Genomic DNA, 12867 nt, shown 5'->3' with positions numbered 1-12867 from the left:
AAATACCTTTGTTAGAAGGTTCTTGTTCAATAGTGCCATCAACTTTGTAAGAATTGCAAATGTTCATTTATTTAAAAAATTATAACAACTATATAAAATTGTAACCTCTATTGAAGTATATGCCCCTCCTAAAAGTAATTGTACAGTTATTTGTTCAGTGTTATATACTAATCCTGTGTGCATTGTTTGTCAGGGACTAGAATAATTAATACCAATTCAAGAATCCAAGAATATAATACATATGCAAAAAATAGTTTCAATACCTAATCATATGTTAATAAGCATATTCCTGTTGGTATTGAAAGGTACATCTAATTGGAAAAGAGAAAGATAAAATGAGATTTCCCAATTAATTGAGTCTGCTGTTCACATATTTTATTTTACTTTCTAGGTAAAAGATAAATTGAATTTTATTTATTTCAGTGCATCTTATTACACACAAAAAATATCTATCAACTCACCAAGTGTTTAACAAATATCTTCAGTGTTGGAAAATTGTTGATTTATTATGGATTGGTAGAATTAACTAACACAGTGGATAAAGATCATTTTTCTTTGTTAGTGGATGGGGGAGCATACTAGATGTTGAACTTGGGGCAATGCACAGTTCTTTACCACATGTCCCTTTGCTTTAAGCATCATTTTACTAACAACACAAATTCTCAGTGGGAAATTTCTCATCTTCTTTTCTTAATTTGTTTTTTCTGATATGTTCTCTCACCCCGCCCCCTCCCCACACACACAAGGGCTGGCCTTGGATAGAAAATCCTCTCACATATCTGAGATTATCAGCATTCACCACCATACCAAAAGAATTTGTCTTCGATATGAATCATCCACACTTGATTAAAACTGTCACACACATACATATATAAATATATATATATATATATATCAGTGTATGTATGTGTACATCCTTGTGTGCACACAGTTACCATAAAAACTGTGCCACGGCACTAGGAAAACAAATAGAAACAACAAGCAATTTTTATAATTCTTTAGCAAAACAACTGGTGTGTAACTAATGGGTAAATGTACATGAATAAAGTGTAAAGACTAATTTTTCCAAGATTGTTGGACTTGGAATGTGTGGTGACATAAGTGGAAATAAGTGTGCAGGATTTATCTGCTCTAGCTGGCTTCCATCTTCATCCTCAGATCTCAGCCTCCTCAGAAGGTAGAAGTACATGTGTTAGGTACCAGTAACTGGTGCAAATGTAATGTTTAATAAATGAAAGCAAACATGTAATTTAACATTAAGAGAATAATCCATCATGAAAAACTAAATTAATATTATGGAGTGAAAAAATAGATCATTCAAGTAACTTTGTTATTGTGACCTATTTCTTACATTGTAAGAAGTGCAAGTTTGGGGTCACCACAATAGATTCAAGAAAACGTATAAAAGATCATAACTAAATCAGCTGCCTGTGACTCATGCTTGTATTCCTAGCTCCTCAAGAGGCTGAGATTTGTAGATCATGGTTTGAACACAGCCCGGGCAGAGAAGTCCCTGAGACTTTTATCTCCAATTAATCACAGAAAAAGAAAAAGTTGGCTTAATTGGTCTGAACACAAAGAGGCTCAGGGACAGCCCCCCAGGCCCTGAATTCAAGCTCCAGAACTGGGAATACACAAAAAAAAAATCATAAATATTTTTTATCTGAGTTTTATGTATTATCTGCTTATTTTACAGAATAATTTTGAAAACCATTTTATTAAGTAAAATTTACATATGTATGGCAAATAAATTTACTAATGATCCATAAATACATGTGAATATACCCATGTTCAAATAGACTTAAAAAACTAGATGTGTGGCCATCAGGCAATTTTTAAATTAAAAGCTATCACATATGTTTTCTTGTTTCAAAGGATTCACAAATTAGCCTGGTTTCCACTTAATTTAATTAAAACATTTAATCAATCAACTTATATGTAAAGGTTTTTCATTGCTGCAAAATAAAAATTGAACCCTCATGTACAGAAGGAATTGATAGCAAAACAAAGAATTGAAGACATTAATCATTATAAGCAAAGAACTAAAAATACTTTGATTCTATTCATTGAATTCTCTTCAAGCCAAGAGCTGTTTATCTCTGTCCAGCACAACAGGGTTTGCTTTCAGGAGATCTTCCTGACTTTTATGGCCGTAACTTTTAATACTGTCAAATAATAGGAATAAATCATGGGATTTTTTTTGCTTTGTCCACTGCTGAAGATAAAACAGAGCTTGTTTTATGCTCTGAAAGTTATCATCAATTATTGTTACTGTCTGCTTCTTTATATGGTGATAGTCCTTGTATAGAGAAACTGGCAGTGGAAATCTCTGTTCTTTTAAATTTATCACTGCTCTGTAGTTGGCTTTGAAGTAGACACAAACATTTATAATAATATTATATCCCTTATTTATTGGGACCAATTCACAAAGCAAAAGTTTCATATTAAACTTAGAGAACAAATAGCAACTGGCTTATCAGAATTGTTTTCACACCGAATCATGATGAAAAACTATAAATAAGAGTAATTTTTTCCATTGTAGAGTATTGCATGTTAGAAAAGAAAAATAAACAAATACCAAAGGAATTGTTTATTTGGAAGATTATATGCATAACTAGAAAAATAAGCAATTTCATTTATTTTTTTATTGTCCCTATGTCTGAGGGCCCAGAAATATTAAGACAGTATTGGTAAATAACTATTGTATGTATCTAACTTTATCTTTGCCATTCAATCCAGAAACTCTTCATAATTGTTATTGTATCCAAAATTAGGAATGCTTTTCTTCTAAGGGAATACAAGATATCTTAATTCAAAGTAATCTTTTAATGTGTGTGTAAATCAAGTACTATGTTCAACAAATCTAGCTTACCTAACTTATCATCTGTATCTTTTCATTTGTATTCACTCAGACAGCTAATTTCTGGAAAAATTAAATTTCATACTTCTTTCAGTAGACTTGCTTATAGCTTAGATATGTGAATAGCCTAAAAACAAACCTACATTTTTGTATAGGAATACAGTAGTCAGCCCTGCCTCTGCAGTTGCAAGTGGTAAAGCCAGCTGTGGATATACAGTGAATATGTTGTAAAAAGTATTAAGCTATTAATTTTTTCTCTTTTTAGTTCATATGGGGAATTGGGTTAATACAACCATACAGTCTCAAAATTAAAAGAAAAAAAAATCCACACCATAAAAACCAGTAAATCATGAAACATAAATTACTCAGAAAATTTACCACTAAATTATAATTCCCAAACATATGATGGACACACATGCTTAGAAATATTGCCAATGCCTTAAGAAATGAGATTAATTTAGACCATAACTGAATTTGGGTATGGCAAGCACAAATAACACACATAAACAATGAAGAAAAATTAAGAAACAAAGCAGGCAGAAATGAAAAAAACTGGAAGTGAGAATGAAAACAATGAATTAAATCTAATTAAAGTGAAATAGCCCAAATAGATACGGTATTTACTTGTATGCAAAAGTGACCATAATGATTACATGAGTGGTGATACAGAAGTGTTCAAAACCTGATTTTAAAGGCAGAAGATAGATTGAGGATCACCAACAAACATCTAGTAAAATTCCAGAAATACAGAAGAGTCCCAAGATATATACTCTCTTATGTAAAACAACAAAACATAAAGCCAGGGCAAATGTAAATCAAACCTACAATGCCAACCAAAAGAAGGATGAAGTCTGCAGAATCAGATTTCAAAATCATCCTAGGGGGAAAAAATTGCTAGACTCTATCCCCAAGCAACCAGCAAAAGTTAAGCTGGAATTATGGCTTTAGTGGCAGAACGTAAACAGAGAAAGCAAGCTGAGCAATTACAAAGTTCTGACTTCTGACTGGTAGCAGAAACAAAAAAATGTGGGAAGCATAAAAAGGAAAGTTATAAGCCAGGCATTAGTGGTTGATGCTTGTAATTTTAAATATTCAAGAGGCTGAGAATGGAGGAATAAGGTTAGAAACCAGCCTAAGAAGGAAAGTTGCTAAGATTTTGAGATCCTTATCTCCAATTACCCACCAGAAAACAGGAAGTGGAAACTGTGGCCCTAAGTATAGAGTGCTAGCCTTGAGGGAAAAGCTCAGGCCCCAAGTTTAAGCCCAAGTATTGATTTAAAAATGAGGGAGGAGGTAACAAGTTTGTCAAAAAAATTACCTTACATATGTAACTGTAACCTCTCTGTGAATCACCTTGACAATAAAAATTAAATTAAATTTTAAAAAGAGAAAACAAAACAAAATAAGTAAAACCATATTTTTACAAACCATCACAAAACTAAAGATCAAATCTATGGAAAGTATATATGGTCCCCCCAGTGATGTAGTTAGAATGGCAACAGATTATTAGCAATAATAGATTTTCACAGAGAAATAATATAGTCAGATTACTAGAGAGAAGAATTAGTATTCCCTTTGAAGGCGGAAAGACAAAATAATCGTGTATGTGTGTGTGTGTGTTTGTCTGTCTGTCTGTCTGTCTGTCTGTTTTGAAGGGAATTGAACCTAGGACCTCAAATATACTATGAAGTGCTTTGCCAAGAAGCTACATATTCAACTACCAAGGGCATTTTTACATCCTACTAAAGAGCTGAAGCACTCTTAGAATCTTGAAAAAAAATGCCTAAAGTACATTCTTTTTTTTTTTTTTTTCTTTTTTGTGTGCCTGTCCTAGGGCTTGAACTCAGGGCCTGGGTGCTGTCCATGAGCTTCTTTGTGCTCAAGGCTAGTGCTCTACCACTTGAGCCATAGCACCACTTCTCTCTTTTTCTGAGTAGTTTATTGGAGATAAGAGTCTCATACACTTTTCTGCCCATGCTGGCTTCCAACAGTGAACCTCAGATCTCAGCCTCCTCAGTAGCAAGGATTACAGGAATGAGCCACTGGTCCCTGGCTTTAAAGTATATTTCTGCTGGTGCAATGCCTTTAATCCATCTCCAGGGCAGCCTATAATTCCCACTGCTTGCTCTGGAAATAGAGAACTAGAGGATATTGGTTCAAGGCCAGCCCAAACAAAAGTTTATGACACTCTCATTTCAACAAGTAAGCTAGATGGGGCTGGGGATATGGCCTAGTGGCAAGAGAGCTTGCCTCGTATACATGAGGCCCTGGGTTCGATTCCCCAGCACCACATATACAAAAAACAGCCAGAAGTGGCGCTGTGGCTCAAGTGGCAAAGTGCTAGCCTTGAGCAAAAAGAAGCCAGGCACAGTGCTCAGGCCCTGAGTCCAAGGCCCAGGACTGGCCAAAACAAAAACAAACAAACAAAAAAACCACACAAGTAAGCTAGACATGGTAGGACACACTAGTAATCTCAGCTATTTGGGAGGCATAATTAGGTGGCTTGAGGTCAGTCTGGCTAAGACGTTAGACTCATCTGAAAAATAATTCTGAAAAATAATTTTAAAGCACAAGAATGAGATTTTATCTCAAGGTCTATGATTTTATCTCAAAGGGCTATGAATTCAAACCTGAATTTAAAAAAAAAAAGAGGTGTCAGCAAGTCTTTTTGAGCTTAGAACAAAGGAGGTCATTGTAGAAAACAAAAGTTTAGAAACCACCAGTATATCTTGCTCCATCTAAGTACTAACTCAATAAATCTTGTTGGTTTAAATATCATTGGTTTAAAATAGAATTGAGATCTAGACAATATTCCCAAAGAGTGTAACAATTTCAGAACATAGATATTGGATAAATTTGTATACTTGTGAAAATAGATGTGCTGAAATGCTTTTATAGTTTAAGGTCAGTTTCTATAGAAATAGGATTTATAGTTCACAAGCTAGCAGTGTAAAATATAGATTAAAATAAATCTTCAGTATGGCTTAAATTATTTCCTAAACGTCTTCATTTCAAACTAGTTTACATCTTTACAAGATTTAAAAATTGTGGTAAACAACAAACTATAACATAATTATTCACTGTATTCTGTCTTGCTTGGAAATAATACTTTCTATTTTTAGACTCCTTAAAGCTTCTTGATTTCATATTCTTCTCCAGCAAGATGAAAGCCTGGAATTGCTTCATGAAAAAAGCAGCTTTGTTTGGCATCAAAGGTTATATTGTAAGAGTTTATATTTAGTGTGTGGGATCCTTTCAAAAGTGGAAATACTATTTGGGCCAATAACTCTATCCTTTTTATTTTCCTGATCCCAATCTCACCTTCCAGCTTTTCATCAAAGCCTCAAACCCCCTTATTTAATGCCAGCAAATCCTAGTATTTCAAATTTCTTTATGTTCTGTGCTTCCACAATGATCTCTGATAACATGATTAGACAGAAGAACATAAACTCAGCATAAATATTTCTGAACTGCAGTAGAGGAGTGTGCTACAAAGCCTTGATAACCATGCTCTCCAGGAGACCAAATCAATAGCGATGTCACTAAAGGCCTTGGGGATCCTATTCACTTCCGTGAACAATAACGCAATGGTCTGAGAACTGTCACCATTCCTGCTTCCTGAATTTTAAAGCAGTACCAGAGTGGGAAATTAATAAGAACATGCTTCTATGAAAGGGAAATATTTAAGAAAGAAATCTCAGCAATTCAGAACTTCAACTGCCATAGCCAAAAGTTATTTTGTAAAATCATAACATGTCCTATTAAGAGGCTTGCAGTACATAGGCATTCTTAGCAGCTCTGAAATCCTGAACTTTAATTAATATTTGTAAATATAAATGCCACTACTTTAAAGAGATTTATCCAAAACTTAAGATCTAAAGAAGCCTATTAGGGATTCTTGTTGCTTCAGAACTCATTTGCTCAACAACAAATCCCATCAAATTTTGCCTGCTAATTGTTTGCAATTATTTCTTATGGCATTTAAAACAGTTTTAGATATTTAAGCTGAAAGATTATTTGAAGCAAAATATTATTATTATTATTATTATTATTATTATTATTATTATTTTGTCAGTCCTAGGACATGAACTCTGGGCCTAGGTGTTGTCCCTGAGCTTCTTTTGCTCAAGACTAGTGCTCTACCACTTGAGTCACAGGGCCATTTCTAGTTTTTTCTGAGTAGTTTGATGAAGATAAGAGTTTCACAGACTTTCTTGCCCAGCCTGGAATGAATTGGGATACTCAGATAACAGCCTCCTAAGTAGGATTATAGGTGTGAGCCACTGGTTGTCTGGTTTACATAAGTATTTTTTAAACTAATGTAACTTAAAAAATACTACCCTTAAAATTTTGACATTAAGTAGAACAAATCAAAACAGTTAAAATTTATATCTGTAACATCACTATGACCCAGTTTAACAGCCTTCATTAGGAAAAGGTTGAGACGGTTACGAGCAATAAGTTTATATTTGAGGTATGATTTAAATGCTACTTATTGAATAATGAAGTACCTAAATTATCTGTGATACATTCTAAATTTTAACATATATGTTCATGAAATGTTCCATTTCAATTTGCTTGTTATACCAAGAAAAAACATACACCTCTCTTGTCTGTTCTAGAGTTTGACTTAGGAATATTTCAGCTATATTATGGAGAAGGGAATAGCAAATGTAAATATTCAGTAATAGAACTTTTAAGATAGAGTATCACAATAAATTATTAAAATGCTACATTATCTTAATATTACATGTATATTAATAGAAATGGGAAAATATATAGAAATATATGTATATATATAATTCTATTATAAATCATGTTTTAATGTCTTTGTTACATTGCAGGCCAAATGTTCAGTAGCATTATGAAAATCCCCCAAACCTCACTGTAATTTTTTCATATTCATAACTCCCAAGAGCAAAGTTTCACATAAATCCATCTCTGTTTGCTTTATTCTTTGTAGCTTGAATTGTAGAATGAGTCTGTCAAGCTTCTCATACTGTCCATGTCAGAGCATAGAAAATGAACACAGGACAAAAAGTGTCTAATCAATGAGTAACTCAAGGATTCTCTGCTTTAGGTCTGGCAATAAGAAAGAACAAAGCACCTAAGCAAGAATCATGCTGCCTGAAAGGAGAAAATGAATAGATTGAGAGAGACACAAAGACAGAGAGACAGAGGGGATGAGAAGGAGAGACCAAGACAGAGAGGGAGAGACAGAGACAAAGGGACAGAAAGAAATGAAGAGATAGATACAGAAAAAGAGAGACAGAGGCAGAGAGAAACAAAAGGAGTGGAAGAGAGAGGGCAAGAGAGAGCCTGAGAAAAAGGGAGAACTCAATAGGAAGAACAGAGTAAAGGAAGGAGCAAAAACTCATAAAAGCCAAACTGAGCATCAGCTGAGCTTCAGTTTCCAATATAATGTTAGTTACTTCTGTGTGGTATCAAGAAAGTAAGTTCCCCTATCTACCAAGATGAACATAATTGCTTTCTAAGGTCTTTCAGGTCTAAAACTGAAACCTTCACAAAAGGGAATTTTCCTGCTCACAGTAGTGATGAAAGGAGGGTACTCCATAAGCTGTAACCTTCCTTTGTTCCAAGGGAATTCTGTGGTACCATATAAGTTTCTGTGTTTCTACATTAAATGTAACTACTACTGAGAATTCTTAATTCATTATTGTTTTCAGCCAAAAAGTTCTATGTTGCTTTGTCTCACAGTAATATATATTTATATGTTTGTGCCTGAAAGACATACATTATTTATATTTCTCTCTACTATCTATCAAAGTGATTAAGAGAAAGTAGGTATCTGAAATATCAAATATCTAGACAGGATGTCTTGCACTTGTATATGAACTACTTCAAAGGCAGAGATTTGAGGACCAAATTTCAAGCATAGCCATCTGTGCGAAACACTAGAGACATACCCATAACAACCAATAAGCTGCATGTGGTACTGAGTAATTGGCATCTAAACTACATATTTGGAATGAATGTTATCTAGAATGTCCTGGAGAAAAATATAAGCCATACTTTATATGAAGCTAAAAGGACTGGAGGTATGGCTCAAGGGGTAGAGCATTTACTTAGAAAGCACCATTGTTGAAACTTGGTTCTATCAAAGAACAACAACCAAAACATTGATGGTTTAAATCTCTTAGAATAAGATATCAAAAAACAAAATGATGGGCTGGGGATATAGCCTAGTGGCAAGAGTGCCTGCCTCGGATACACTAGGCCCTAGGTTCGATTCCCCAGCACCACATATACAGAAAACGGCCAGAAGCGGCGCTGTGGCTCAAGTGGCAGAGTGCTAGCCTTGAGCGGGAAGAAGCCAGGGACAGTGCTCAGGCCCTGAGTCCAAGGCCCAGGACTGGCCAAAAAAAAAAAAAAAATGATATATAGACACTATTTCTGTTTCCCATTATATCTGTAATCACATTGCTAATTGAGATATTTTTATTTGCATATATAACTTTATGAATAGGTCTCTTCAGGTAAGTTTAAATAAGCATGTCATCTACTTACACAAAATGCAGATTTGGCTGTGAGACAAACTGTTGATTTGCAACAATAGAAATAATAATAGAAATTATAATCAGAAGGAAAAAAAAGGCAATATGAAGTACTAAGAAAACACATAAGCAATTCAAATTTTGAATAAAATGTTTGTCTTTCAAAATATTTCCTCTCCTACTCTGACTTCCCTTCTGTTTGCCAATGGTAGATTATTTTATTTGTTATTATACTTATTGTTGTCAATTCATTTTTAACTTCAGCATGATTCTCTCCACTATCTTATACATAAGGGAATTTATTTCAAACTTAGTAACACTTGAACCATCTCAAATCCCTGATTTCTGCAATTCAGTTGAAGTTAACTGGAAATGAAGTCAGAAAAACTGAAGTTCTGCTTTTTGTCACTCAATCAGCCCTCCCAACAACTGAAGAGACTTTAATGCACATTAACACAAATGAAATTTCATAGAATCAGCATATTAAGTTAAAACAAAACAAAATACTACATAAACAATATTCAGCGAACATTATTACATAATGGCTTCATGATGCATCATTGTTGCATACTTTAATCCTGTGGTCAATGTTATAAAAATACTAACATGAAAGAAATACTTAGTAATAGATAATTATGTGCATTATTTTATTAATGAACTACTCTTTTAAAAATAGTTTTAAATATTTTATCTTAATCAACGTAGTTACTAGATAGAATATACTTACCCCAAGTTTTTATTGTCTTCCTAAACCCACTCAGCAATTACTCATCCATATTACTTTCTTCTTTATCCATTTCTCAATGTAAATACTTGATAAAACCACTTAGAAGTCCTTGTTTCTTTGGGTCTGGCTCACTTCACTTAGTATAGGGAATAATTAGTACATGTTTAGGCTAGTCATTGCAGAAGATCACAATAGCGCAATGTCTATGCCCTTATGAACACAAAAGATGATGCTTACTGAAATGAACTCCACATCATTGTTGTAATTATTTTAAATATGCCATGCGAAGCCATGCCTTTTGGTTTTTCTCTTGTATTCCGTTCCTGTGGTTTTACTCCCACTATCACTGTATCCGATCTTCTTACTCTGGATACTGTATATACATGTATTAGAATTAGGGAAGGGAAAGGGAATACCAAAATCGAGAGACAAAGGATAAAAAGACAAATGATTCCAAAAGCAATACTTACAAAACCATTTGGTTTAAACCTACTGTACAACTGTACAACTCATGAGGGGAGAGGGACAGGGGGAGGGGAAAATGAGGGAGGAAGTAACAAGTTGAACAAGAAAATACTCACTGCCTTACATATGAAACTAATTCCTCTGTAATTCACTTTGACAATAAAGGAGAAAAAAAACAAAACACCTTCCTAAGTAAAATTCTAGGGAAACAAAAAAACACATAGGATACAGATGGCTTGTTATAGTTTTTTTTATTAATTAAATTTTGTTGACAAGGTGTTATGCAAAAGGGGTACAGTTACATAATAAGGCAGTGAGCACATTTCTTGTGATATCTTACACTCTTGTTTTTCTTTCCCTTCCCTAGATCAGGTAGGCATATATACAATACCCAGTGTACCAAAATCATATACAGTAACCACGTGGCGTAAGCCAAAGGAAATTCACCTAGAACTATAAATGTAATGTCAAATGTAATGTAGAGTCCTCCTGTGTCCTTCTCTTGGACTTGTTTTTGCTTATCTTTGTCTTATATGATCATATGTAGAGAGCTGTTGAGCTATTGTGATCCACTGATAGGTCTATTCTAGACCTTTTTATGTTTAGTAGTTGTTTGTTTTTAGGTACATAATGTAAAGTCGCTGACCCAAACCTGTGGAAATACCATTTGAAAAGAAGTTTTTTGTTTCACAGAATTGGTCTCTACTGTTCCCCCACCCTACCCTAACAGTCATATATCAAGGAGACCATGCCCCTTTGTTCTCTGTGTCCTAGACTTGTCTCACTCAACATTATTTGTTCAAGTTCTGACCATTTCCCTGCGAATACTAATATTTTATCATTTCTAATTGCTATGTAGTATTCCATTGTGTATAGGTACCACATTTTTTAGATCCATTCATCTGTAGAGGGGCATCTGGGTTGTTTCCATACTTTGGCTATTGTGAGTTGTGCAGTGATAAACATGGATGCGCAGATGTTTTTTTGATATCCTGAGACATGTTGTTCAGGATAGATGCCTAGGAGTGGTATGGCTGGGTCATAGGGTATGTCTGTGCTGAGCTTTTTGAGGAACCTCCATATTGTTTTCCAAAGTGGTTGTACTAATTTGCACTCCCACCAACAGTAGAGAAAGGTTCCTCTTTCCCCGCATCCCCTCCAGCATTTGTTGTTGGCTGAGTTCAGAGTTATAGTTTTATTATACATCTTTATTATAAGTGAATATAAATCTTAGATTTAACCTATAATAATGAAAAATTTGTACAAATATTTTAGTTAATATATAGTAAATAAAGGCTGGCTTATGGCTCATGCTGTATACACAAACATGCCAATTTAAGCATTTACCAATGCCAAATATGATCACCATTATTATAGGCTCTAGTGAATGTTTCAAGAATCAAAATCCCACTGTTTTATAAACAGATTCTGAAAAAGTCAAATTATATTACTCACAATTTTATAGGTCTGTCTGTAAATATATAAAACATCTACAATATACAGTTATTTATTTTCATATGTATTTTTATATTTTTCTCCTTCCTTCCTTCCTTCCTTCCTTCCTTCCTTCCTTCTTTCCTTCCTTCCTTCCTTTGTTATACTGTGCCAAAAAAGTACTCACAGCTTTGTGCTTGCTAGGCTGGAGCTGTATGGCTTGAGTGACATCTCTGTCTATGCTGATTATTTTGGAGATGGAGGCTAGCCATCTTTTGTACCCAATCTGGCTTCAAACAGAGATTCTGCAGATCTCAGCCCTCCTGAGTAGTGAAAATTGCAGATGTGAGCCATTGTGCTTGCATTCACATTTTTTTAATGAGTGAAAATATAGTATCAACTGAGAGGTCCATAAGTTAACACAGTTGTATAAGAAAATACCCTATATGTGATTTTCCTTTACGAAAGCTCCCTAGAATGTTGCTCTTTTCCAAGAAGAAACTTTTCTGTTTTTTTTTGTTTTGATTATGAGAAATTCAAATATACTTGAATAGATTTTTTTTTATAAAAGGCACATTAAAATTTTAAGTAGATTTTTTAGACCATTTAGGCCTTCATTAGATGAATCACATAAAAAGAAAAACATGCCTCCTCTTGGCTATTACATTTATTCTTGACCATAATCACATGAAAACTACAGCTTTAAACTTAGTAGTATCAGTATTAATATGTGTCAATACTTTTATCTTGAATTTATAATGTTATTAAAATTAATTAAAAAATCACAGGAAATGGCACTTTTCGTTGTTTTTTTTTTTTAATTAATTTTTTTTTTTTTTTTTTTTTTTTTGCCAGTCCTGGGGACT

General features: G+C 33.9%; 1 protein-coding gene across 2 annotated transcripts in view; it reads right to left on the bottom strand.

The window, feature by feature from the left end:
- Epha6 (EPH receptor A6) overlaps positions 1-12867 on the bottom strand; it is a 711982-nt gene that overhangs the window by 570624 nt on the left and 128491 nt on the right. The gene's annotated exons all lie outside the window — the stretch shown is intronic.

Source organism: Perognathus longimembris, chromosome 5 (genome assembly GCF_023159225.1).
Source record: "Perognathus longimembris pacificus isolate PPM17 chromosome 5, ASM2315922v1, whole genome shotgun sequence".
Taxonomy (NCBI): Eukaryota; Metazoa; Chordata; class Mammalia; order Rodentia; family Heteromyidae; genus Perognathus; species Perognathus longimembris.
Note: the sequence above shows the minus strand (reverse complement) of the source record. Positions and strands in the feature narration are given on the sequence as shown.